General features: G+C 45.0%; 1 protein-coding gene across 1 annotated transcript in view; it reads right to left on the reverse strand.

Moving 5' to 3' along the window:
• CERS6 (ceramide synthase 6) overlaps positions 1 to 25212 on the reverse strand; it is an 814747-nt gene that overhangs the window by 643526 nt on the left and 146009 nt on the right. The window lies entirely within an intron of this gene.

The raw sequence follows: 25212 nt of genomic DNA on the forward strand, positions 1-25212 counted from the left end.
ATGCGGCACGGGACCCGGTCAGGTAAGGTTTATTTTTATTTGACCCATCTCCCCCTCCCCCGTGGTTACTCCTCCTGCGCGACCCCCCCAGTGAGTTTTGTAAATAAATAGCCTGTAAATTAATATTACAAATATTTCAAAATATATCTGGAATTACAAAAGCTATTTTTTTTTGTAATTAAGAAGTGTGATGCAAACAAAGAGTTAAGTAGGAGCAAAACAAACCAGAACACTTTACTTGGTGATGTGCAAAGTGACACATATTTTCAGAAACTCAATTTGCAAACATTATTGTTTGAACACTATATAGTTTTATCAGTAAAGCCGCATGTCAATGGAAAAGTTTGTGGCTATTTCAATGTAAAATCTGCTGATTACAAATGACAGTGTGCTACCACTTCATGCCTTAGCTGTGTATTTATTAAAAGTGAACATGATTTAAGAAATATTTCTGGCCCGCCCTGATGACAATGCTGTTAATGAACTAAGAGGCAAGTTGGGTGTCGTATGTATCCTATATGTGGCTCGATTTGTATTAAATATGGAAAAAAACGTTTAGTCTATTAAATCAAACAAAAGAGTTTTTTGTACAACAGACATGCTGAACTCGCACATTTGGAGGTGCTCTCATATATGTGATAATGAAGAAAATGGCGGTTCAATGAATTAAAATATTTGCACACGATCACATCACTTGAAACCAGTTCATGGGTCAAGAGTATTACAAATAGGTTGAGTAGATTATTCAAGTTACGAGACCTGCAGGTCTAGTAACATTTTTATGATTTTTTGAGGCCTGCTTAAAATTATTAGTCAACATGAGGTTTCTATAGGTAAAATCTTATAACCATACTAGATATATATTTAGAGTTTCATTGAAGCGCTTTGCCCTTGCATCTTTTTTTCATCTAAAAAGTAATAAGGCAATTCAGAATGGCGTCACTGCTTTCATTATAGTACAGAAGATGAAAAGGATTATCTCTTTTCTTGTTGCTCATATTTAAACTTCAGTAAATATTGTCAAAGATCATTTCTGTTAGAATAAGGAATTTATAATAGAAAATATGGCCTCACTCTGCAAATCCACAGAGAATTTGTTACAAAGTATATTATGAAGGTTTTGAAAAAAGGAATGTGCTCATCTAAGGGTGCTGAAATATTTTCTTCATGATGTAGAAAATTAGAGACTTACGGCCTGTTTCCGATGTCAGTCCTTTTCGGAACTGGTTCTGACCGACTGATTACGATGTTGACTTCAATGGGACAATATAGGCTCCTTTTGAAAAAAGGGGTGGTTTGGGAAGACCCCACTTCGTAGTTGTAGGCCAAAAAGACCCCCATTGGATGCATGTCCATGCTTAGTTAAGTACCCAATTTATACATTCATTTATGGAGTAAGGGCAGATTACTTCAAGGAGACATTTACTTGGCCTCTGTATAGTCTTTATCTCTGCCTCTGACTCAACTACAAAAACTATAAACCTTTTTAGTCACCGAAACTCTCAAGGAGATAGTTTATATTTAATGACATTAGCGAATATATTGACATACAATTCTAGCAAAAGGATTAGCATGCACTCAATTTTCAATTATAGTTTCCAAGTACAAAAACAGCATTTAAATATATCCTGCTTGCATATAAGAGGTGACATAATCGTTGTGTCATCCAAAGGAGCAGAAGAAGCTGCCCAAGATGCCAAGATTTACTCATGAATAATAAATATATATTTGCTACATGCCAGAAACCTGCTGCAATATGAGTTTAAATATTTTAAAACGACTCCGAGCCAGATGAACAGATTAAAATAAACATAAATGGCCTGGCAACATGCAGAAAGTAATCTTTGTTCTAATAAATGTTTCACACAATTACATTACGAAATAGAAACTAACAATTTGCATTTCATTTTAGATGAACAGATACTCAGTTATATAATCATCTTTGACACAGCCATCTGCACCTACTGTATCCACCTATCGTACTGCTTTCCTGAACAATAAACCCGATTTTGCGGTATGACCCCCAAGAGGTTTTGATTACATGGATATGGGACTTCTCAATTTGTTGTGCTTGGCTGCTGGGGTGTAGGTTCAGAAGTGGCCTGTGGGGGCAGCGGTTTGATATCATGTGTGAGGCTTTGAGGGCAACCTTTTGGTTGCACTCATGGTGAAAATTAAGGGAAGAAGAGTAAGAGACAGAGTCAAGCTTTGCACGTGCTTCCTGCTCATTTGTTTATTGCAGAGATTGTAAAGGTACCAAGTGCTGAGTGGCTTGCATGGGAATATGTTGATCACATGCATGTATGGAAGAGTTTGATTTCAGTGCGATGCCCGGTAGGTGTTCCAATCGTGATGCAGCAAGCATGCTTACTGCACTCGGGAATAGCTGGGTCTACAACTCGAGAGAGGATTTACAGATTTGAGCATTGTCCACTTTTAAGAGAGACATCTGTTTGCGAACAGCTAGGTCTGTTTGGGAACAGCAATGTCTTTACCATCTTCCTCAATTCCAGATGATCTTGAAAAGTCCACATCTTTGCTGTTAATGAGTTCCAGATCTTGGCTGTCTGACCATAGAAACAAGCACCATAGGCTAGTATCCTTGAAGGCAGGCTGCCAGGGGGCCCGGTCTTTGACATATGGTTTTTGAGCCTTTTGCTCTGATGCCAACGTTGGCACTCTCGAGGAAGCAGGGAGCACTGAAACCTATTTATGTTCATAAGCAACTAGTGGAGTGCTCTTCATAGGCCCCTTTGAGCAGATAATTTGTGTAACAAAGCCACAACTGCACCAAGGGTTATGTGGCCTGGACCCTCCAATAAAATCCTCCATGAGTGGAAATAAAGTGCATGGCATAGTGAAAAAAGCACTTCTGGTAGCCTGTTTTACTTGAGGCCGTAGCGACAGTTGAGAATCCATGATCACTCAGATGTCTTATTTCATTAGATGTGAGGAGTTGTCCATGTTCCTGGGAATCTATGCTGGTAGTTTCCGGATTTCCATAAGATGAGTTGCAGTCACTGTTCCAAGACTTGGCAGCATTGGACTAGGCCATTCAAGTTTAAGCATACCAGAACTAGAGCTTGGCGACACTCTGGCTATTGCCTGCATAGTTATAGCCAGTTGGATTGAAGGGCTTGAAGAGATCCGGCAGAGGGCTCTGTTCTGCATTGAAGAATGGCAGGAAGGAATGAGAAATCCTTTTCAGGACTGTGTTCTGGTTCTTTGGCAAAATCTCTCATGTGTTAAATAAATGAGGGATGCAGTTGTACAAGTAAAATTGTCCTCAATGAGAACTTTTCAATTTGCTTGGATTAAAGCAAAACAATGAATTTGACTTGCTGTATTTCTATTGTTGCAGGACTCAACTGCATACAAGCTGATATTTTGTTTTTTATTTTACGGAGTTTTATATAGCGCAAACTTGACCCGAAGGAATCGGGTATCAGAGTGCTTTACATCGCACCAGTGTTGTTACATGAGGACACATTCATTTTTGTTGGGCACGGGGAGATTAAGGGATTTGCCCAGATTCACAGGATGTTCAGCATCATTGCCGAGACTCGAACCCGGTTTCCCAGATACCAGGTCTACCGCCTTAGCCGTTAGGCCGACTCCTCTACCCGTAAATGAGGAAAATCCTCCTGGATGGTTTTCATTAAACAAAAATACTGAGAGAGGTATTGCACATTTGCAATGTAACTCTACAGAGAAGATATTAAACATTCTCCAGAAGTGGGTTAATCGAGGGGCCGCCATGTTCTGCTGCGCAAGGGGAACCCTTAGTTTTAAAGAGGCAGCTTTCAAATAGAGGGCTTCGAAGTACCTTGTGTGCGCTCCTACGTACAGCTTTCTGATACTCAGATACATCTCTTTGACACAGACCACAGGAGAATGCCCTTGAGTTAATGGAAAAATGAGATATAGAGGACCAACCACAGGAAGGAGCCAAGAATATCAGGCAAACTTGGATCGGACAACTTCCATCAAAGGGCACCTTTTCTCACTCGTAACTTGTGCACTGAGGGTGTCATTCTTTACTGAGTGCTCCTCATTTGCATATGCCCTACCATACCTTGTTTGGAGAATGACAGGACCTCCATGTTCTTTTTCTCTTAACTGTGCTGTTGCTGTATAACTAACTTGCAAACGTCCTGCTTATTTCCAAAATAAGGGCTATGTTTGGTTAGGCAACAAATTCTGAGCAAGTGGGGAAACACTGGTTTATCCCACTGGTAGCCCCATCCTAGAGTGTGTGGGAGCTCAGCCACAGCTCCCCTCAAGATTCTGCCCTCCTTCTACGTCAGGCAGCCAGTATAAAGTTCTCAATGAATCGCTCTTTATTTTATTTATTTATTAGAAGAGTTTTATTTTATTTATTTATTTAATGATATTTATAGAGCGCGTGCAAATACCCGTAGGCGTCTCGGCGCTGGCTAGACCCGGAGGTATCAGCGCGCTTTACATGAGGAATAAGCGCTAGAGAAAAAACAGTGTTACTTCATTACATCAGACTAGAGCATAGGATAGGATAGACAAAGAAGAAAACAGTGTTACATAGTTCCATCAGTTAATAGAGCATAGCTAAGCATGGAAACGAGTCCTATGGAGCATAGAAGGTAGTGGGGGCATTGTCAGGGGTTGGAATGTTGATCGGGTCAGGCAAACCGGCAAGGAAGATAGTACTTCAGGGGAAACATCACAAAGTCAAGAGTAAAAAGTCAACAAACCGGTTGGGGACCAGAATTCTAAACATCCAGTGCCGAACTCACTCACTGCGTCATATCTTCTTAGAAATTGATTCAGTCCTATAGAGGGGACTAAAAGGGTACCTTACAGTGACCATAACAAGATGAGAGGGGGGAGGAGTCCCAAAATAGGGTGGACTTAGGGCAATGGTCGATATGGTGCAGACTAAAAGGCCTGCATCGATCTGTTGTAGCCGCCAGAAAAGAGGACCAGGTCATGGCACCCAATAACAAAGAAACAGAATGGCGGGATTACAAATGAGAAAAAAAAAATAATAAATTGAAGGGCCTCAAGGAAACCGACCCATGAAGCAGGGCTGGTTAGGGGAGGTAGCCATGGGGTCCGGCGGGAGGAAGGCTGGTAATCGGCGATCTTACTCGGTGGAAATAAACAAACAATCAGGGTTACATAGCAGCAAGTGGCTCAATTAAACAAGCTGAAAATGCCAGGGGAAGTCATCTTGGGTGCCCCGGCAGCAGCCCCGCAAGAGGAAGGCAGCTGCAGGGTCAGGAGGGCGCGCTCATTCAAAAACAAAAGGAAAAACAAGCCGGATGTCACAGGGGAGCAGTGTCGCGGCATTCTCCTTGCTGCTATTGTCGGGGAGCAAGACTACGTGTGTCCCAACCGCCATCCCGGAAGGCGTTGTGGGAAACCAGGCAACTGTGAACAGATCAGGCAGGTAGGTGATATCTGGAGGGGAGATTCCCAGCCCATCTGCTCAGCAACTACCTCAGCAACTACCTCAGCAGCTCAAACAGGCATCAGCCATGTTGGAATGGATACGCAAACGGCAGATTCTCGTTGATTCATCGGAATGCAAGGAAAGAAGGAAGACGAGACGAAGGAGATGAGAAACAGTGCCCATGTCCAGAGGCCAGGTGACGGCCGAGGGGGTGATCCACAGACAACCTCCTCTATAGCTATTTCGGTAGCTTCACCGGGTATCGGCCATGTTGCTAGGGCTCCGTCCGCAGTCAAAGGATTATCACAGTTCCATAGGAAATTGTTGAAGTCGGCATTCAAGGTAGATCCAGAGAATAGGAGATTCAGAGGACCACCATCCATAGATTCCCAGGGGTGAAGAAGTTCCTCGGCTGGTAGAATCCAGGGGTAAAAGCCAAAAAGGCAAACCCTAGCCAGGGAGCTCCCGGCCGACCATCTTGGATAAAAAAAAAAAAGAAATTGCTTAATGTGAACTTGGATGGGACAGTGACAGCCAGTGCTAGGTCTCTCCAGTTCAGCTACTAATAATCAGAGTCTCAGATAGTAAATGAAAAAATGAAAAGCCTCCAGTTACATTATGTCTTCCACTTTTAACAAGCTCAACTTGTATCACAAGATCAGTGCAGTTAGAAACACACAATGAAAGCAGTGAACGTTGCATCATGTGCTTACTGCAGATTGATGCAAGTTGTGAATACTGTGTAATAAGCACCATATATAGAGTGGATTGTAAACACATGTCTCATTATTTGACTAGCACGGTTTAGACAGGAAGAACCAGTACGTTATATCGCCTAAAATGGAAAAATGTGCCAGTCCTGGCTTACTATCATACGTCCAGAATTAACCGAAGGAATGTTGCAGTCAAGGTTGAATTGTTTTTAAAACCTATCTGACACCACTAGGTCAATTACGGGCAAATTAGCCCTTAATCGGGCGCGCAACACCCATTGGGCTCACGGGGCTTCTGACGTCGTGTGCCCCCCCCCCCGTCGTGTGTGTCAGCCCGGGGGGAGACAGCTTCGCGGGCTGGCAAGCATCAAATTGCAGCTGCACCGGAGTACTTAACAGGTCTTTAACCGCTTCCATGCTGATGACGGCCCCCGGCCGTCATGGCACACAGTACTCGTGTGCTGATGACGGCCCCCGGCCGTCATGACCACGCCCGCGATCGGAATGTGCCACACAGGAGCGGAATTCCGGCCGCGGGCAAGGGGTTAAAAGACCATTTACTTGTAAATAAGGCTTTTGTTGTGTGTTCACCCCTTCTTACAGCCACTCTGTCCGTGTTGGAAGAATTAGCCCCCCCCCCCCCGAAATAGTTTCCAGCCCCCCCCCCCCGAAATTTGGCTCTAGTTGCCCGCCTGCCCTTAATTGTATTATTCTGTAGTTAATTCCACAGTAGAAGGGTACATTTTAATCCCACCAAGTTATATATCTTATTCTGTAATTAGTTGTTAATGTTTTACTCAGTTATCGGTTTTACGGTACGCAAGATAGACCACAATAAGAATGCTAATTTATGTATATTACTTTAGGCTTTGAACCACATTTTGGGGCTCCTTTATTTGCTATTTCGCACCAATTAGCGTTGAACGTTTTAATACTATATATTATTTTTTTACGTATGTATGTGGATACTAATGTTTTAATTCGATTATGGCAATGATTTTAATGATTTGTGGCAAATAAAATCTATCTATCTATCTAACTGTCTGTCTGTCTATCGATCACGTGACAATACCATGCAACAGATTCAAGAAGCTAACTACTGCTGCAACGGCTAAAAAGCAGGGGTGGGCAAATTTGAAAACTTGTTCTCTTGCGACCTGCCCATATTTCTTGCAAACACTATGATTACTACCTGGAATTCACTAGGTCTTCTGTATGTGCTAAAAAAACGTTTTTGTTAGAAAGAAAAGATCCCGCCCCCTCATCCCCCCCCCCCCTTCCCCCCTTCCCGTTTCAAAGTCACGAGAGGAAAATGTTTTTTAAGCCAAGTCATGAGAAAGGGAGTTTCAATTTTCAGTGCACCAGGACTCACCAAGAAATATTGCCATTTTGCATGAAAAAAGACGAGTTAGCGTAATGAGGCAAGACTTCACTTGTGTAATATAAACTTCACACTTCCCTCTGAAAAACTTGGTAATAATACCAAATAAACATTACTTTGTGCTAGACGTTTGACAATCCATTGATTTGCAATTATGAAAACATGTATCTTTATTTTCACCATATTTAATTACTTTGTGGCATTTCGGCGAATATCCTATGAGCAATATGCATCCGCACAAATCTCTATCATTTGCAAAATGTTTACTGAATGAGCTGTGCCCACAGCGTTAAAAACACGTAGGAGAGCTCAGTGTACCTTTAAATGTTCAAAGGCAGCGAAGAGCCCTTTAAAAACTAATGGACACGAGTCCTTAAACTGAAAATAGTCTGGAACAAGGTAGGCTCCAATGCTCATGTTTCTGCAAACCACTTAGCACTGACCTTTTCTGCCGTATGGCATTTGAAAGCTATGATTGTGCACACTAAAATGACACCATCCGTGAGCTGCAACGCCCAGAGATTTTTCAGCCTGGCATTTTTCCATTCCTATTATGCTTCCCACTCGTTTGCTGCCGCTGCTTAGCAAGAATCTCCAAATGAAAGACTGTCCTAGCAAAGGTGCTCCCAAGCACGTGCATGTATTTCTATAGGTGTTCCTGCATTACTTTAAAAAATGGTGAAAGGTGCTAAGCTAGATGTAAGAAAGTGTGGCACCTTTCAAGTGAAGCTTTAAGTATGACAAAACCAATTTCTAAAAAAAATAAACAGATAGAAAACACTCATAGGGGTTTTTTGGCCACACTTTAGGTTCAGTGTTCTCTACACTTACCCACACATCCTGGACCTCCTTTTACAAAACTGTAATGATGGTATCTGCCTTGAAAGTAATGGAGTGGCAGAGGGCCAAAAAAGGTTGGCATATACCTTCCTCTCCAACATTACAATGTTTGTCTTTTATTTTTCATTTTTTAAATATGGAGTATTTTACCCTCGAGTTTAATGCTGTAATAGTGATAGAGCCCTTCTGCTCAGGGTGAGATGTCCCTTTCCATTTATAATTGAGCCGGTCATCTGCTAGACCTATAACTTGCGGAAAGAGCTCTTAAAATCCAGTATAGACCTCAAAAGTGGGCTATAATACAGAGAACCCTGCAACCCTTGTATAAAAACCTGCCTCTAAATCTCTTATGACAATCTATTTGTGACATCACTAGTAACAAGAAAATGATATAGTTACTTAAATGTTATAAATTATTACAGTTGAGTTGTGACGTCATAATGCCTGGTTTCAGAGCAAGCAGACAGAGTAAAATTAATGTTCTTTGGATAAAGTACAACCTGCTGTACATTATAAGGGTACAGCAAGTCACCAAGCAGTTTCATGACAATACAGAAGAACAAGGTCAAAGGCTGGGTGCCTTTTTAAAGTCATGGAACTTGGAAGTGACTTGCAATATCCTTTTAACGTACAGCAGAGGGTATTTTATTTCTTCTAATACATGGTCCCACAGTCGCCCCTCCCATAAATATCGTAAGTCCTTCGTGTCTAACTCTTTCAAATGAAAGAGACAGTATGGTTGCCCACATGAAGAATACAAGTGAAATCTGTAGTGAAAAATTAAATACACCAAAAAGAGGTCCGTAGTGTGTTGCAAAAAAGATCAGTTTAATCTAAGTGAGAATAAAAACATAGTAGCTCGGAAAGTGGGGAAGCATGCAGAGATATTATCGTTCCTCTAATTACCTATATATAGCATGCAAACAGCATGCAGTAATTAAACATGTCAAAATGAAAATCTAATTTCTGCTAATCACTGTTAATTTCAGAAAAAACAGATAAGAAAGTGAGTTTTCATTATTTAAAGTGCAATTGTGTTGACTCTCTGTGATCTGCCTTTGACATTGGCTGCATGTTCTAGCATCAGGCATTATGACGTCACAACTCAACTGCCATGATATATTAGGTTTAAGCACCTACATCATTTGTTATTACAGGTGACATAGATGTCACAACTCAACATAAACAAGGAAATTAAAGAGGCTTTTATACAGGGATTGTAGGACCCCGTCTATTGTAGAAAAACAACAACGGTGTCTTAAAGAATGAAAATAAGAAAGAGCTTTTCTGCTCTTCTGATTTTTTTCTCACATGAAGAGATATTAGCAGAAACATGTAGTTTTAGCATTGGTTATAGATCATTACACAAAAGCAGGGGCCGGTCTCCACATTGCCACACACTGTGATCTGCTGCTACTTTTCTAAATTGACTTGTATTGTTATGTTATGTTATGTTATGTTATTTATTCTTTTGTATAGCGCAACGGTTACTCAAAAAGAGTGTCCCGGCGCTTTAAGTAAGGAGAACAGATTTCAGAACAACACAACACAGCTAAAAGAGGTTACAAAATAAACAGAAAAAAAACGGAACTACAGGCAGACCTATTGGGAAAACAGCCAGGTTTTGAGACCTCTTCTAAAATCAAGGAGACGCCCCCCGCAAAGGGAGCGGTAATGAATTCCACATCTGTGGGGCCAACAGACTGAAAGAGCGGCCCCCGAGGCGAGCCCTCGTCACACGCGGAACAGCCGCCAAAAGTAGAGATTCTGACCTCAACGAGCGAGTCGGATGGTAAAAGGTCAGTCTCTTTTGGAGATGTTTAGCTCCCACAGCATGGAGCGCTTTGTAGGCCAAGGTCAGAGCCTTAAAGGCGATCCGTTTGCGGATGGGTAGCCAGTGTAACGTCACCAACAACCCAGAGGCGCTGGAGCGTCTACTTAGGCCAAAGATGGCCCTGGCCGCCGCGTTCTGTGCAACTTGAAGCCTTTGCAGCAGATACTCTGGCAGGCCCAGGTAGAGAATGTTGGCATAATCCAACCTGGAGCCTATCAGAGCCTGCACCGTCAGCCTCCTGTGCTCCTCGGACAAGAGAGGCAGAAACCTCCGCAGCATTTTTAACAGGCCGAAGCAGGTGCCGGTTACCCCCAAGATCTGGGCTTTCATCGTCAGCCCCTTGTCCATCTTAACCCCCAAGTTTTTAGCCATGGGAGAGGAGCCGGACGGAGGGAACATGTCGATGGGCCACCAGGCCTGCCAGCTAGGCTCCGTATCGCACCCGAAGAAGAGTACCTCCGATTTGTCGGAATTGCACTTGAGGCTGTTCAGTTGGAACCATGCGAACACAGCCCCAAGGCAATTCTGGATACTCTCCCCGTCAAAGTCGGCCCCTCTCTCGCAAGAGAAGAGGAGCTGGGTGTCGTCGGCATACGACACGATCCGGGCACCAAATGACTCCGCCACCGCCGCCAAAGGGGTCATAAAGATGTTAAAAAGGGTCGGGCTCAATATAGAGCCCTGAGGGACCTCGACTCCCAAAGGCGGCATTACAGCGGTGTCAGATGATGTCCAGATCGTTTGCCGGCGGCCGGCCAAAAAGGAAGAAAACCATTTGAGCACCGTCCCTCGCAGACCAATCTCAAAGAGTCTTGCGAGCAGGCCCTCATGGGGGACGGTGTCAAAAGCCGCCGACAAGTCCAACAACACCAGCATGACCTTGCCCCCGGTATCCAACACCCCTTTAATGGTTTCAGAAACCTCAAGGAGCGCGGTCTCGGTGCTGCGATTTGAACGGAAGCCCGACTGGGAGTCATGTAAGATCTCATGGGACTCCAGAAAATTGGAGAGCACGGACTGAACGTGCTTCTCCAGAATTTTTACAAGAGCCGGCAGCAACGAAATTGGCCTGTAGTTGGCTGGGGCTTTCGGGTCAAGTCCCGGCTTTTTAAGCAACGGGATGACCATTGCCTGCTTCCACACTGGCGGCACCTCTCCCAGACTCAACGAAAGGTTGAGAAGAGGGTGCGCCAGCGGATTAACCACCTCCGCCAATTTACCCAGGAGCTTAGCAGGGCAGGGGTCAAGCGGAGACCCAGATTTTAAATTGCCCATAAGCGCTAGGGAAGCGGAGGCTGGCAGAGATGGAAACTCAGCCAATATGGCGCCCTGCATAACTGGGGGAGGCGTGCCCGCCTCGGGCATCGGCAATGTAACCGGTCCACTCGATAGAAAGGAGTCCTGGATGAGTTTGATCTTGCCTGTAAAAAAACACGCAAGATCCGCCGCCCAAGATTCTACGGGCCCCTCTTCCGAAGCGGTAGTCCGAGGTGAGATGAATTCTCGAACAATGGTAAAGATCTCCTTACTGGAGTTCGAAGCTGCTTCGATTCTCCCCGCAAGATAGGCTTTCTTTTCGAGGCGGATGTCTCGGTGGTAAGCTTTAACCACAGCCTTGTAGGCAGACCTGTCCTTGCTGTCATAATCAGCCCGCCAGGCCCTTTCGGCTACCTTGCACTGCTGCCGCGTAGCCCACAGAGCAGGGGTAAACTAAGGGGCCGAGACCCGCTTAGATGTCGGGCGGGGGGGCAGGGCTGGGGCCAGGTCATTCAGCCTCTCCGTCAGCCATTCTTGCAGGGACTCCAAGTCTCTCTCTAGCTCGCCAGACAGAGGGCAAGGGTGAGTCGCAGCAGCCTGAGCCAGCATCTCAGGGGTCACCCTGCTAAATGCTCTAGAGGCTCGTCCCCGCTGCAGTGAGACAGGGTTAGGCGCCCTGACATTGCCGCTGATTACAAATTTGGCAAGCCAGTGATCCGACCACAAGACCGGGAGAATCTCTTTCACCACTAAAGGAGAGGTCGAGAAGACCTGGTCTAGAGTATGCCCCTTGTCGTGGGTCGGGCCCTGCAAATGCGGGGTGAGACCCAGCGGAGTCATAGCCTCCAAAAGCTTAATAGCGGCGGGGTCCGACGGATCATCCATCCGGATGTTAAAGTCCCCCGCCACTAAGCAGTGTTCTGCTCTCAGGGCTAGACCCACCAGCACCGAATCAAGGTCAGCAAAAAACGTCCCAAGCGGACCAGGGGGGCGGTAGACTAACAGTCCCTTTACTGATTGATGCGGTGCTAGCACGATTGAAAAAGCCAGCGATTCCGAGCCGCGGATGTCCTCAGTAGGCAAGATGGTACAGGGCGTGCCCTTCTTTACCACCAATGCGACCCCGCCACCCCTGCCCTTTGCTCTGTCCTTCCTGAAGATGTCAAAATCCAGCGGAATGGCCATAGCCACATCGGGATTAGAAGCTTCACCCCACCAAGTCTCCGTCAACATTAGGCAGAGTGGCTTCTCTGTCTCGAGGAGCTCAAAGATGTGTTGCGCATGGCTGCGAGCTGATCTGGTGTTTAACAGCATGCAGGCATACTCTGCACCAGCTATGTCAACAGGCGGGGCTGAAGACAGAACCCGTGTCGGATGCCAGCCACAACCCGGACATCGCGACTTACCCCTATGGCGGCCCGGAAAGACAGTACAACAGCAGCTCTCCCTATGATTCAAGAACCGCAACTCCCTAGAAGAGTACCGCACCAAATGAGGGCCCAGATTACTCATTCTCGGTGAACAGAGCCCCGCCCGCTGCCTAGACGCCTCCGGGACGCTGACGGGCGCAGACGGGCAGGACTCTGACAAGACTCCGGCAAGCGACGGCGTCCTAGCTGCGCGTACCCGCTTCGCGGGTAAGAGCGACTTTAAATAGGCGCCGAAGTGGAGGGAGGAGCGCATGGACGCTCCAAGATGGCGCCCGCCAAAAAAGCCTGGACCCAATCCAAGATGGCGCTGGTCGCCGATCACAAGACGATCCCCGGACCACCCACAGAACCCGGGCCCACCAAAACGGTGGTGAGTATTCCTCAAATTAAATGCAGGTGTGAGGGGGGGAGAGCCCAGCCAGTGCACAGTGAATAAAACAAAAACGAGTGCAAAACGCGCGAAAACGTGCTAAACGCGCTAAATACTGCAACAAGTTAAAGACTAAAATCTGCAGCCCTTACAACCGCAGCGCGGTAAAACGGGACCTTTCAAGGCTGACCGCCAATTAAAAGTGCCTTAAATAGGCGCCGAAGTGGAGGGAGGAGCGCATGGACGCTCCAAGATGGCGCCCGCCAAAAAAGCCTGGACCCAATCCAAGATGGCGCTGGTCGCCGATCACAAGACGATCCCCGGACCACCCACAGAACCCGGGCCCACCAAAACGGTGGTGAGTATTCCTCAAATTAAATGCAGGTGAAATGCGTATACTATATTTTTACAACAAATTATTAGCTGCATACTAGTATGTTTAATTTCACACTACAGAACGAGATTATTCTACACAGTGATATTCCTTCATATAAAGCAACATGAGATAAAATATTCAGCTATTTCGAGGGAAGGGTAATATTGTGTTGTTACATTATGAACAGTATCCCACCACACATTATAGATTAAAATAAAATTACAAGTCATCTTGAGTTCTATGATCTTAAAATAGAACTCAGTTTTAGGCCTCTATGTGCGAAAGAAACTGCCAAACATGTATACACACTTATTTTGATCGAATGCATCAATGTTTTATTCCAAACATTTTTTGTTTTTTATTTTATGGGCGATATTTAGAGTTCAGCTGATGGACTATTTGGTTAAAATATTGCAAATATCTTATCCTCATATTACAATGCAATACACTTTAATTCTGCGGTATATTAGTGTTGGAAATGGCCCTTATTGCAGGGTTATCCCCAAACATTTTACTTCTTCGTCCTTTGTTTTTCCTGACCTGTGGTTGTTGGTTATAGGACTCTGGGCACTTTACCACTGCTGATCAGTGGTAAAGTGCATATGCTCTCTGTGTAAATTGTTATTGTGATTGGATATCCAAGATTGGCTTATTTGTTTTACCAAAAAGTCCCTAGTAAAGGGCACTGAGTGTGCCAGGGCCGGTAATTCAAATGCTACTAGTGGGCTTGCAGAAAAAGTGGTCAGAGTATTTGCTATTTATTCTAAATAATCAGCTTTTGGAGTATATAAGCATAATTTTCAAAGCATCACAGCAATAGTGCTCTTAGTGAAGGAAGGAAGGGATGTGATCGGGTTTGTGAGGGACTGGGTAAAGGTGGTGTGACATTGATAGCATCACATTAAAATCAGTAGGCCTTTGAGCACATTGAGGTGACGGTCGGCGTTTGCACCGTCACTGTGTGGGCCAGCGTGGGCTCCGAGCGATTTTGGGCAATGCTCATGTGGATGAGCATATTCGTGCACCTATGTCGCGTATTGGTCCAGTAGAGGACGATTTCTTAATTCAGTGCGTATCTTGCACCATTCTGCTCCATGGTCAGCGTTTACTTCAGTGGAACCTCTACTGGACCATATACGGTGCAGATGCCGACCGTCACCTCAATGTGCTCACATTTATTTCCTGATGAAGACCCCAACATGAGGCAAGATTAACCCTTCCATATCCATAGGGATCGAAACGTAGACTACACCAACCCAGCACACCATAGGACTAAATACACTGGATTTGTCGAACCTATGTGTGATGTGACTAGGGAACATGTGTACTTGCTTAAGTGTAAAGGCCTACTGATTTTAATGTGATGCTATCAATGTCACAACCCCTTTACCCAGTCCCTCACAAACCCGATCACATCCCTTCCTTCCTTCACTAAGAGCACTATCGCTGTGATGCTTTGAAAATTATGCTTATATACTCCAAAAAAGAAAAGTTACTTTTGTGATGCAATCAATTCACAATGGACACGATTGTAAAAATAAATACAATCATATTTTGAATATTGTAAGCTCTATTGTTTATTTTGTTTAATAATGCTCAATGATATATATATGTGGTGAATGTTTCTCCATGTAAAATGAGCTGATTGTTTAGAAAAAATTGCAAACACTCGGACCACTTTTTCTGTACTGTACTTAGCGACCCAGGTCCTTGAGTTGTTTTGGGTTTACCCCGTCTTAACTCAATACTAGTGGGCTTGCAGCACGGATTGTGCCACACACATGAGTAGCACTGAAAAGAGGCCTCGGCCTGCGACCGCTGTGCCTGTGCACAGTTTGTTAACTGCAATTTGGACCTGGCCAGTGCACCCACTTGCCAGGCCTTACCCTTCCCTTTTCTTACACATTGGACACCCCTATGCAGGGTGCAGTGTATGCGAAAGGTAGGACATGTAGAATGAGTAACATGACCTGATAGTGAAGTACTCCTAATTTCGTTTTTCACTATTGAAAGGCTATCTTGCCCATAGGACAGAATGGGGAATGCTGTGTAACATGTTTACCTGCATATCTTCCCATTGGAGAAAGATAGAAAATTGTGTGTCGCAGGGCCTGTCGAGGCTCAGAAAACCAGAGTTCGCCGCACAGCTGTCTGGCATGCATGCATCGCCTCCACATTGTCACATCGCAGTAAAGATGCCATTTTGTCGCATCGCCCCGGATCGTCGCAACGCATCGAGGCGCCATCCTTTCGCATCGTACCCAGAGCGCAGGAACAATCGACGCATCGCCTTCTCTGCGCCCCTTTTTGTAAGTTTTGTGTTACGCATCTTTGACACTAGAGTGTCGCATTTATCATCTACAAGTTTATTTTTGCAACAACCTTTTTAAAGACATTCTTCTGAGTTTCAGTATGTTGGATGTTTGTCGTTTTGGTCTTGTTAAGTTTAGGTAAAGATATTTTATTTTTCTAAACTGGTGTGGTGTCATTTGTGGTGTTTTCACTGTGTTACTGTGAGTGTTGGTACAAATACTTTATACATTGCCTTTGAGATTAGCCTGTCTGCTCGTACCAAGCTACCAAGGGGGTGAGCAGGAGTTATCTAAAGTGTGTATCCCTCTTACCCTGACTAGAAGCAAGGGTCCCTATTTGGTCAAAGGTACCTACCTCTGCCAACTAGAGACTCCCAGTTCTAACAGTCACATTTGTGATGGAGTATCCCGCCTGCCAAACTCAAAATAAGGCTGTGTGTTTACTTATAGCCATAACATTGATCAGCAGTCCACCATGAACTCGGAAATGACTTTAACAAATATATTTTTACAGCTGACAATGTTTTATTTAATTCCCAAAATTATTAGAAACTAACAATTTGTTGCAAATGTTTCGATGTATTTTTGGGAAAATATGTGTCGCTCACATAGTTTGTAAAATAGAGTGCATTGCCTTTACAAATATAAACATTTACTTTGTCATTTGATAAAGTAACTGCTTTCTTTTTTACAAATTTAAAAACCCAAATGCCACCCAGATATTTTGTGGAAAAACATCAAAAGAAGTCCACACACTTTGAATACCTAGTTAATTGTGTGCAGAAAAAAATAAGGCAGTAAAAAAAAAACAGCGTCATTCATATGGGCACGTTGTCAAGGTTTCATTGCAAAAAATAAAAAAAAAGAGCCTTCCTTCAACTCTTATCGAGTCAAAGAAACACTTCATAGCAATGCTGTGAAATAAATAAAGGGGAAGTAACCCCTACTTCTGTGACACAAGAATTTCAGCTATGCGAAGCAATAGAAAGGTATCCTCACCTTGCAAAAAAGTATTGGCTAACTTCAGGTATAGAAAAGTACACATTGAGGCAATTCAAAAATATGTTTTCTCTGTAAACATATGATGAGAGACAAACATACCTCAATGTATGCCTTCAGGCAGTCACAAAAGTATACCCGGGCATAAATGGCAATGACCACGGAGAAGTCCACTGTAGTAAATCCCACACAAGGAAAGTGGGTGGAATATGAAGTATTTAGCATTACAACCTGAACATTTGTGGGCATTCTTTCTGAGCTGTACTATGGAAATGGCCAGAGACTTATTCCAGGCAACTGCTGGATTAACTTATCTTCCAGGATGGGAGGGGAAAGGATCATCCCCAGATTAGGGAGGGGTGTATCGGAAATCAGTGTGCATGTGTGCAGCAGGTTCCACTCCCGTTTGATATAATTCTAAATTATGTACAATTAAGCACAGGGGAACAGGGGCGGCTGGTAGGAGACTGTGGCAGCAGGGTGGGAGAAGGTGGCAGGGGTAGGAAATAAACCAAAAACACAACTTACCTGCTGTTCGCTGTTGCCAAGTGCCACCTCCAGCCACCGCCTCTCTCAGGAACCAGGAACAGGAAGCACCCAAGCTTCCAGAATCCCATGACCAACCATGACGCTGCTGATAGCAGCGTCATGATTGTTCTGTGCACCGTGGTTCAGTTCTTGACGAGAGAGTGGAAGCCTGGGCATGTTCTCCACCCAGGTTGTATTACAGCCGGGGCGGAGAACATGCAAAATGCGCATGAATGTTTGCCAAACAGTTATGCACACTTTAGAGTGGAGCAATCACTCCTCCTCCCTGTGACGTGGGGAGCTCAGCCCCGCACCGCCGTAACCTGGCAGCAACTACAATAAAATAAAAAAATAACATGATAACGCTCTGTTATTATAATTGTTTTTCATCTGCACTTCTTTGAAGCAGTGGGGCGACGCTCCTCTGCCTTAGAGGAGGAGCCTCCGCTGCAGGGAAATAGGATCTAGGGAGGTTATGTCACATGACATTTGCATTAGTACACCTGGTAACCTACACAGCTGTGCAGCTTTCCCATCATACTCTTTAAAATGTATGAATTGTAGAAACTTTAACCTCTATAACCATACCTAAACATACTTTTACAGCTGAAGATTTGCTAATTTCAATGTGAATTGGCTTCATTATGCTATAGTGGAAGGTCACATTAATGTGCTTTTAATAATGTATCCACCTTTTATATTTGCTGGAGGTTTTGACCCCGAGGTGGTCTGATATTAGCCTACAGTGCTCTTTGTCTGCTTAGGTGATATGGTTTGGGAGATCATTGTTAGAATATTTTGTATTACCGATGCTGTTTCATATTAATTGAATATTTGTAAATCCATTGCTCTTGTTCACAAATTGGTATCCTTGCCGGTGACACTGTCATATATAATTTGCCATTAAATCTATGACATGTAACTGGAATAATACTACATTGTTTAGTCTTCTACTTGGTGGCTTAGATATGCTCTTAAGGAAAGGGGCAAATGTTTATTTGAACACATTGTCTACAACTTCAATTGCATGTGACGTATTTTTGCATTAATTTGCTGTTTATGTTCTTTATTTGTCCACAATTAATTCACAGTGGAATACAACATCTTAATTAATATTACATTTTCTAATTAGGCCACTGTAGTGTGGATAATTGAAGTTTCATTGCTTTTTTATTATTAATGTATTTATCTTTTATCACCAAAGTGCTATGTTAGACTTTTAGCATGCAATGCAGTTCTTAACCCCTTCGATGCTGATGACGGAGCGGTTCCGTCATCAGCATCGGTTGGGCTGTGCTGATGACGGAACCGCTCCGTCATCAGTACAGCCCTGGGGGGGAGCGCTGGCGCTCCCCCCCTTGTGCAGGGATCACATTTGTTTTTGCAGGGGTGGCAGCGGAAGACCTTCCGCTGCCACCCCCTGGCCCCCCCACGCTTCCTGGTGACGTCAGCGCGCACAGCGCGCGCCGACGTCATCAGGAAGCGCTGGACGCGCTGGAAGCCATTTGTTTCCAGCGCGTCCAGGAGCAAGGTGAGTGTTTGGTGCTCCGGTGGGGCGGGGGGGCCGGTTTTCGGTGCCTTGAGGCATCGGGGGGGAGGAAACTGTGTTTCCTCTCCCCTGATGTCCCAATGCAGGGCATTCCTGGTGCACGATCGCGCACAGCGTCGCGATCGTGCACCAGGAATGCCCCACTAGACACCAGGGAGTGATTTTGGGCATATGTTTTTGAGCAGGAAGCGACCCCTTGGGCAAGGGTCGCTTCCTTTGGCTGCCATAGTATTATTCAGACTTTTCTGCCCCCCCTGGGGCAGATCGGCCGTTTTTTTGGCCGATCTACACCCAGGGTGGGCAGAAAAGCCCACTAGAGCCAGGGATTACTTTTTTTTTGAAATCGGAAGCGACCCCTTGGGCAAGGGTCGCTTCCTTTTGGGGGAAAATAATTTTTCAGACTTTTCTGCCCCCCCTGGGGCAGATCGGCCGTTTTTTGGGCCGCATCTGGACCCAGGGGGGGCAGAAAAGCCCACTAGACACCAGGGATTGATTTTTATTTATAAAGGAAGCGACCCCTTGGGCAAGGGTCGCTTCTTTAGGGGCATAGAATATTTTTCAGACTTTTCTGCCCCCCCTGGGGCAGATCGGCCGTTTTTTCGGCCGATCTGCACCCAGGGGGAGCAGAAAAGCCCACTAGTCACCAGGGATTTGTTTTTATATGAAAAGGAAGCGACCCCTTGGGGAAGGGTCGCTTCCTAGTGGCCATAATATTTTTTTTAGACTTTTCTGCCCCCCCTGGGGGCAGATTGGCCGTTTTTTGGGCCGCATCTGGACCCAGGGGGGGCAGAAAAGCCCACTAGACACCAGGGAATAATGTATATTTATAAAGGAAGCGACCCCTTGGGCAAGGGTCGCTTCCTTAGGGGGATAAATAATTTTTCAGACTTTTCTGCCCCCCCTGGGGCAGATTGGCCATTTTTTGGCCGATCTGCACCCAGGGGGGGGGGCAGAAAAGCCCACTAGTCACCAGGGATTTGTTTGTATTTTGAAAAGGAAGCGACCCCTTGGGGAAGGGTCGCTTCCAGGGGGCATTATAAATATTGTAGACTGTTCTGTCCCCCCCCTCAACTTTTTTTACCGTTTATGGATCCAGGGGGGGTAGAAAAGCCCACTAGACTTCAGGGTTTTTTTTTTATAGGGAGCGACCACTTGGCCAAGGGTTGCTTCCTTGTGCCCATTTCAAAAGTATGTTCTGCCGTGTCTTTATTTGGGCTCTCTGCCCTCCGTAGAGTTGCTTCCAGGGGGCCCACGTTTATAATGATTTATAATCTCCCCCCCTTGGGGACAGACCCCCCATTTGTGACATTGCCTGTTGTAATGTGTGTTGTTTTTGTTTCTTCTAATGTGTATTGTTTTTTTTTCTCTTTAGAGTGTTGCAGTGTGCGGTTCCGTTACTGGTGGTTCTGTTGTTCTGCTGTTTCTGTAGTTGTATGTGTTTGGTAAGAGACCTCTTTTTTGTTCAATTGTACTGTGATTGTATTTTTTTGCAAAGTGTGTAGTAAAATATGAGTATGTTTGGTTTCTGTTTGTTGTGATTATAAAACATGTTTTGCATTTGTTTTTGATGTGTCCTTCTGTAGATGTAAGTTTTTTTTCTTCTTCTTTCTAGTGGGATATCGTTGCCTCTTTGCTGTGTCTTTGCAGAGTAGGTGCTGGTGAGTGTAGTTGTGTCTTGTAAGTGAATTGTATATATTTTCAAAATTAGTTTTTTTTGAAAAAGGCTTACATTTTTTATCTTACTTTGCGCAGTGTTGGGGTTGTTGAGTTGTTTGTGCAGACTCCTTTATTTGTAAGGATAATGGCTAGCCGCCGGATTACTGCTCAGCAAGTTGTTGGATTGCTTTTTGATTCTTCCTCTGACCATGGTCCAGAGTCTGACTCTGATTCTGAACCAGAGGTGGGAGGTGAAGATTCAGGTAGTGAGTTTTCTCTACGCATGGCTTCATCTGATGATGAAGACACTCTGAGTGCTGATGAAGCTACTTTTGGTGTGGATGATGTGCCTGTGGTTGCGGAGGACGTTGCTGCGCCTGTGGTTGCAGAGGACATTGTTGTGTCTGTGGTTGCGGAGGACATTCCTGTGCCAATAGTGCGGCAAGAGACATCTGGGCTGCAGCCTGGGGTTGCTAGTATTCCAGTTGGTGCAGTGAGACGAGAGGCAGCTGGGCGGCAGCCTGCGGCTGCAAGACTTGATGTTGAAAGTTCTGACCTCTGGGTTGCACCAGGCATGGTGCAGCCGGCATTGCCTGAATTTACTGGTGTTCCAGGGTGTAGGGTGAACACAGAAAACTTTTTGCCTATTGATTTTTTCAAGTTGTTTATGGATGATGTGTTTGTGGCAGAGATTGTAGAGCAGACTAATTTGTATGCTGAAAATTTTTTGAGGGTGAACAGTGCCAGCCTTAAGCCCCACGCTAGAGCTACCCGGTGGACTCCCACAAATTTGGAGGAGATGAAAAAGTTTTTGGGTTTAACTTTTTTGATGGGCTTGCTTAGGAAACCATCAATGGCTTCATATTGGTCTACTAGTCCCTTGATGGCTACAGCTATATTTCCGGCAGTCATGAGTCGTGATCGGTATTTGCTTCTGCTTCGGATGATGCATTTTGTTGACAATAGTCTTGCTTTGCCACGAGATCACCCTGATTGTGACCGTCTTTTCAAGATTCGGCCTGTCATTGATCATTTCGTTGATCGATTTTCTGAGATCTTTTATCCTGGGAAAGAAATTGCAGTGGACGAGTCTTTGCTGTTGTTCAAAGGCCGCTTGGTATTTCGGCAATACATTCCTAGTAAGAGGGCACGCTATGGAATCAAGCTGTATATGCTGTGTGACAGTGAGACTGGATATGTCTCTAATTTCAGGGTGTACACTGGTAAGGAATCCAGGATTAACCCCCCTGGTTGTCCGTCGACTTTTGGAGTGACTGAGAAAATTGTGTGGGAACTTGGTCGTGGATTTTTTAACAAAGGCCATCATTTGTATGTCGATAACTTCTACACTGGTGTGCGGTTGTTCAGGGAATTGGGCAAAGTGGACACTGTTGCTTGTGGCACAATCCGCTCAAACCGTAAAGGTTTCCCAAAAGAACTTGTGTGTCAGAAGCTTGCTCGGGGACAGTGTAGTGCATTGCGTTGTGAGGAGCTTCTAGCTGTGAAGTTTTCAGACAGGAGAGATGTCTACATGTTGACTACAATACATGATGAAAGCACTGAACCGGTGACTGTTTGGGGTCAGGTTGCAGAAGTGCGCAAACCTGTGTGCATAATGCACTACAATAAGTACATGGGTGGTGTTGACAGAGTAGATCAGAGGTTGGAACCGTATGCTGCTCTTCGTAAGGCTTACATTTGGTACAAGAAGTTGGCTATCCATCTTTTCCACTTGGCAACCTTTAATGCTTTTGTTGTATTCCAGAAATCTTGTCCCCAGTCAAAGATTACTTTTGAAAAGTTTCAGGAGTCTGTAATAGGCAGCCTTGTTTTAGTTGAACAGGCAAGTGTTCCTAGAGTTGGAGTGGTGGAGGATATTGCCAGATTGAAAGATCGCCATTTTCCTGGTCAAATTCCTCCTACAACCTCAAAAGACTTTCCCAGTCGGAGATGTAGAGTCTGTTGGCGAAGAGGTTTGCGGAAGGAGGTTCGTATGTACTGCCCTGACTGCCCTTCAAACCCCGGGCTGTGTGTACCTGCTTGTTATAGATTGTACCACACGCAAAAGAATTTTTGGGAGTATCAATGAGTGGTAAAGTGAACTGGTTGGTCTTATTGTTCAGTTTCAAAGTTTGCATTTGTGTAGTCTTTTTAGTGTAGTTGTTGAGTTAGTAGATTTGTATCAATTTGCAATTTGTTTTTGTTTTTCTTTTATTTTAAAAAAAAACTAAAGTATGATGTTGGTTTGCGTGTAGTGTCCATTGTCTGACGGTGTGCATGGTTTGGCGCTTGGCTGCCGGTGTCTGTGGACTGGTGCTTGTCTGGCGGTGTGCGTGGTCTGGTGTTTTGTTGGCCGTGTGCGTGCTCTTGCGCTTGCCTAGTGTTGTGTTTGGATTTGTCCTTGGCTGGTGGTGTGCGTGGAGTGGCGCTTGGCTGGTGGTGTGCGTGGAGTGGCGCTTGGCTGGTGGTGTGCGTGGAGTGATACTTGGCTGTCTGTGCACGAAGTGGTGCTTGGCTGGCGGTGTGTGTGGAGTTGCGCTTGGCTGGTGGTGTGTGTGGAGTGGTGCTTGGCTGGTGGTGTGTGTGGAGTGGCGCTTGGCTGGTGGTGTGCATGGAGTGCTACTTGGCTGGCGGTGTGCATGGTCCGGTGCTTGGATGGTGGTGCGCGTGGAGTGGCGCTTGGCTGGCGGTGTGTGTGGAGTGGTACTTGGCTGTCTGTGCACGGAGGGGTGCTTGGCTGGCGTTGTGTGTGGAGTGCCGCTTGGCTTGCAGTGTGCGTGGTGTGTTGCTTGGCTGGTGGTGTGTGTGGAGTGGTACTTGGCTGTCGGTGTGCGCTGAGTGGTGTTTGGCTAGTGGTGTGCATGGTCTGGTGCTTGGGTGGTGGTGTCGGTGGACTGGCGCTCGGCTGGCGGTGTGTGAGTAGTTACTTTGGTCACTACACACACTGCTAGGTGAGTGACACTCCACGCAGTCCATCATTTTGTGTTGTTGAAATGTCAGAAATGTGGGCGTGTGAAAGTGATGGGCCCTTGAATGGCGCTGTCTGCTGGTGTGAGTGTTGAAATGTGATGGGTCCGCGGCTGGCGGTGTGAATGTTTTGTATGTGTCACACGTACGAAAGGTGTATGAATGGCCTGTAAAGAGGTTGGTGCCTTGACGTGGCTTTACAGCTCACGAGCTGTGAGTCAGTGGTTCAGTTTATCATACTTTCAATTATACGCAGTGTATTTCATTTTTTTGAAATTACTTGCAAATACAATTGTATGTACAGAATCATCACTCACCCTCGTGCCAAATCCAACCAGAATGTGTGTGTGCTTGCGGATTTGATGGCTGTGCAGTAATGTTTGTCTTTTATCTCTTTCTGAAGTAGGGTGTACCTTGTCCCTTATTGTGATTGTTGTAATGTGTTGCTGTTCTTTCCGGATGGTGTCAATGGTCTGGTTTGTATCAGGTATGAAAGGCGCGTGAATGGCCTGTAAAACGGTTGGTGCCTTGTCGTGGCTTTACAGCTCACGAGTCGCGAGTCACTGGTTCGGTTTTTATGCATTTATTTATTGACAGAGCATTTCATTTTTTGAAATATCTTGTTAATTAAATTTTATGTACTGAACCATCACTCGCCCTCGTGCCAAATCCAACCTGTATGTGTGTGTCTTTGAGGAATAGTTAGCCGTGCCTTGAATGTTTGACTTTTGAGTAACTCTGTTACGGTGTACATTATAGCCATAAATAACTTACTAAAATTAGTTATTATTGTTAAACCATGGAAGTATATGGTTATGTCTTTCTGGTGAATTCTATTGTTGATTTTTATCCAGAATCTCCTGCAAACTTGAAATTGTCTGTCACAATTTCCTTGAATCACACGCTCTCACATTGAAAACTTAATTCTCCACCGTACAATTTGAACCGTTTCCTGTTGCAGCCACTATGCCTACCCACGCAAGTGAGGTACCATTTTTATCGGGAGACCTGGGGGAACGCTGGGTGGGAGGAAATTTGTGTGAGCCCAGTGATGCCACGCTTTCCCATGCAAAAAAGTTTGACAAAAAAGGATTTTTTTAAGCTAAAATTGAGGTTTGCAAGGGATTCTGGGTAAAGGAACGTTGGAGGATCCACGCAAGCCATACCTCCTTGGAAGCCCCCGGGTGTCTACTTTTCAGAAATGTGTGGGTTTGGTAGGTTTCCCTAAATGGCCGTCTCGCACGGGGCCAAAAACCCAGGTAACCCCTCTTGCAAAAGCTGGTGGGATTGACATTCAATACCACCAGCTTTTGAAAGAGGGGTTACCTGGGTTTTTGGCCCCTTGCGAGACGGCCATGTAGGAAAACCTACCAAACCCACACATTTATGAAAAGTAGACACCCGGGGGCTTCCAAGGAGGTATGGTTTGCGTGGATCCTCCAACGTTCCTTTACCCAGAATCCCTTGCAAACCTCAATTTTTGCAGAAAAAGTCAGTTTTTTCACACTTTTTTTGTGTGGGAAAGCGTGGCGTCACTGGGCTCACACAAATTTCCTCCCACCCAACGTT

The sequence above is a fragment of the Lissotriton vulgaris genome, chromosome 2_1 (assembly GCF_964263255.1).
Source record: "Lissotriton vulgaris chromosome 2_1, aLisVul1.2, whole genome shotgun sequence".
NCBI classification, from domain to species: Eukaryota; Metazoa; Chordata; class Amphibia; order Caudata; family Salamandridae; genus Lissotriton; species Lissotriton vulgaris.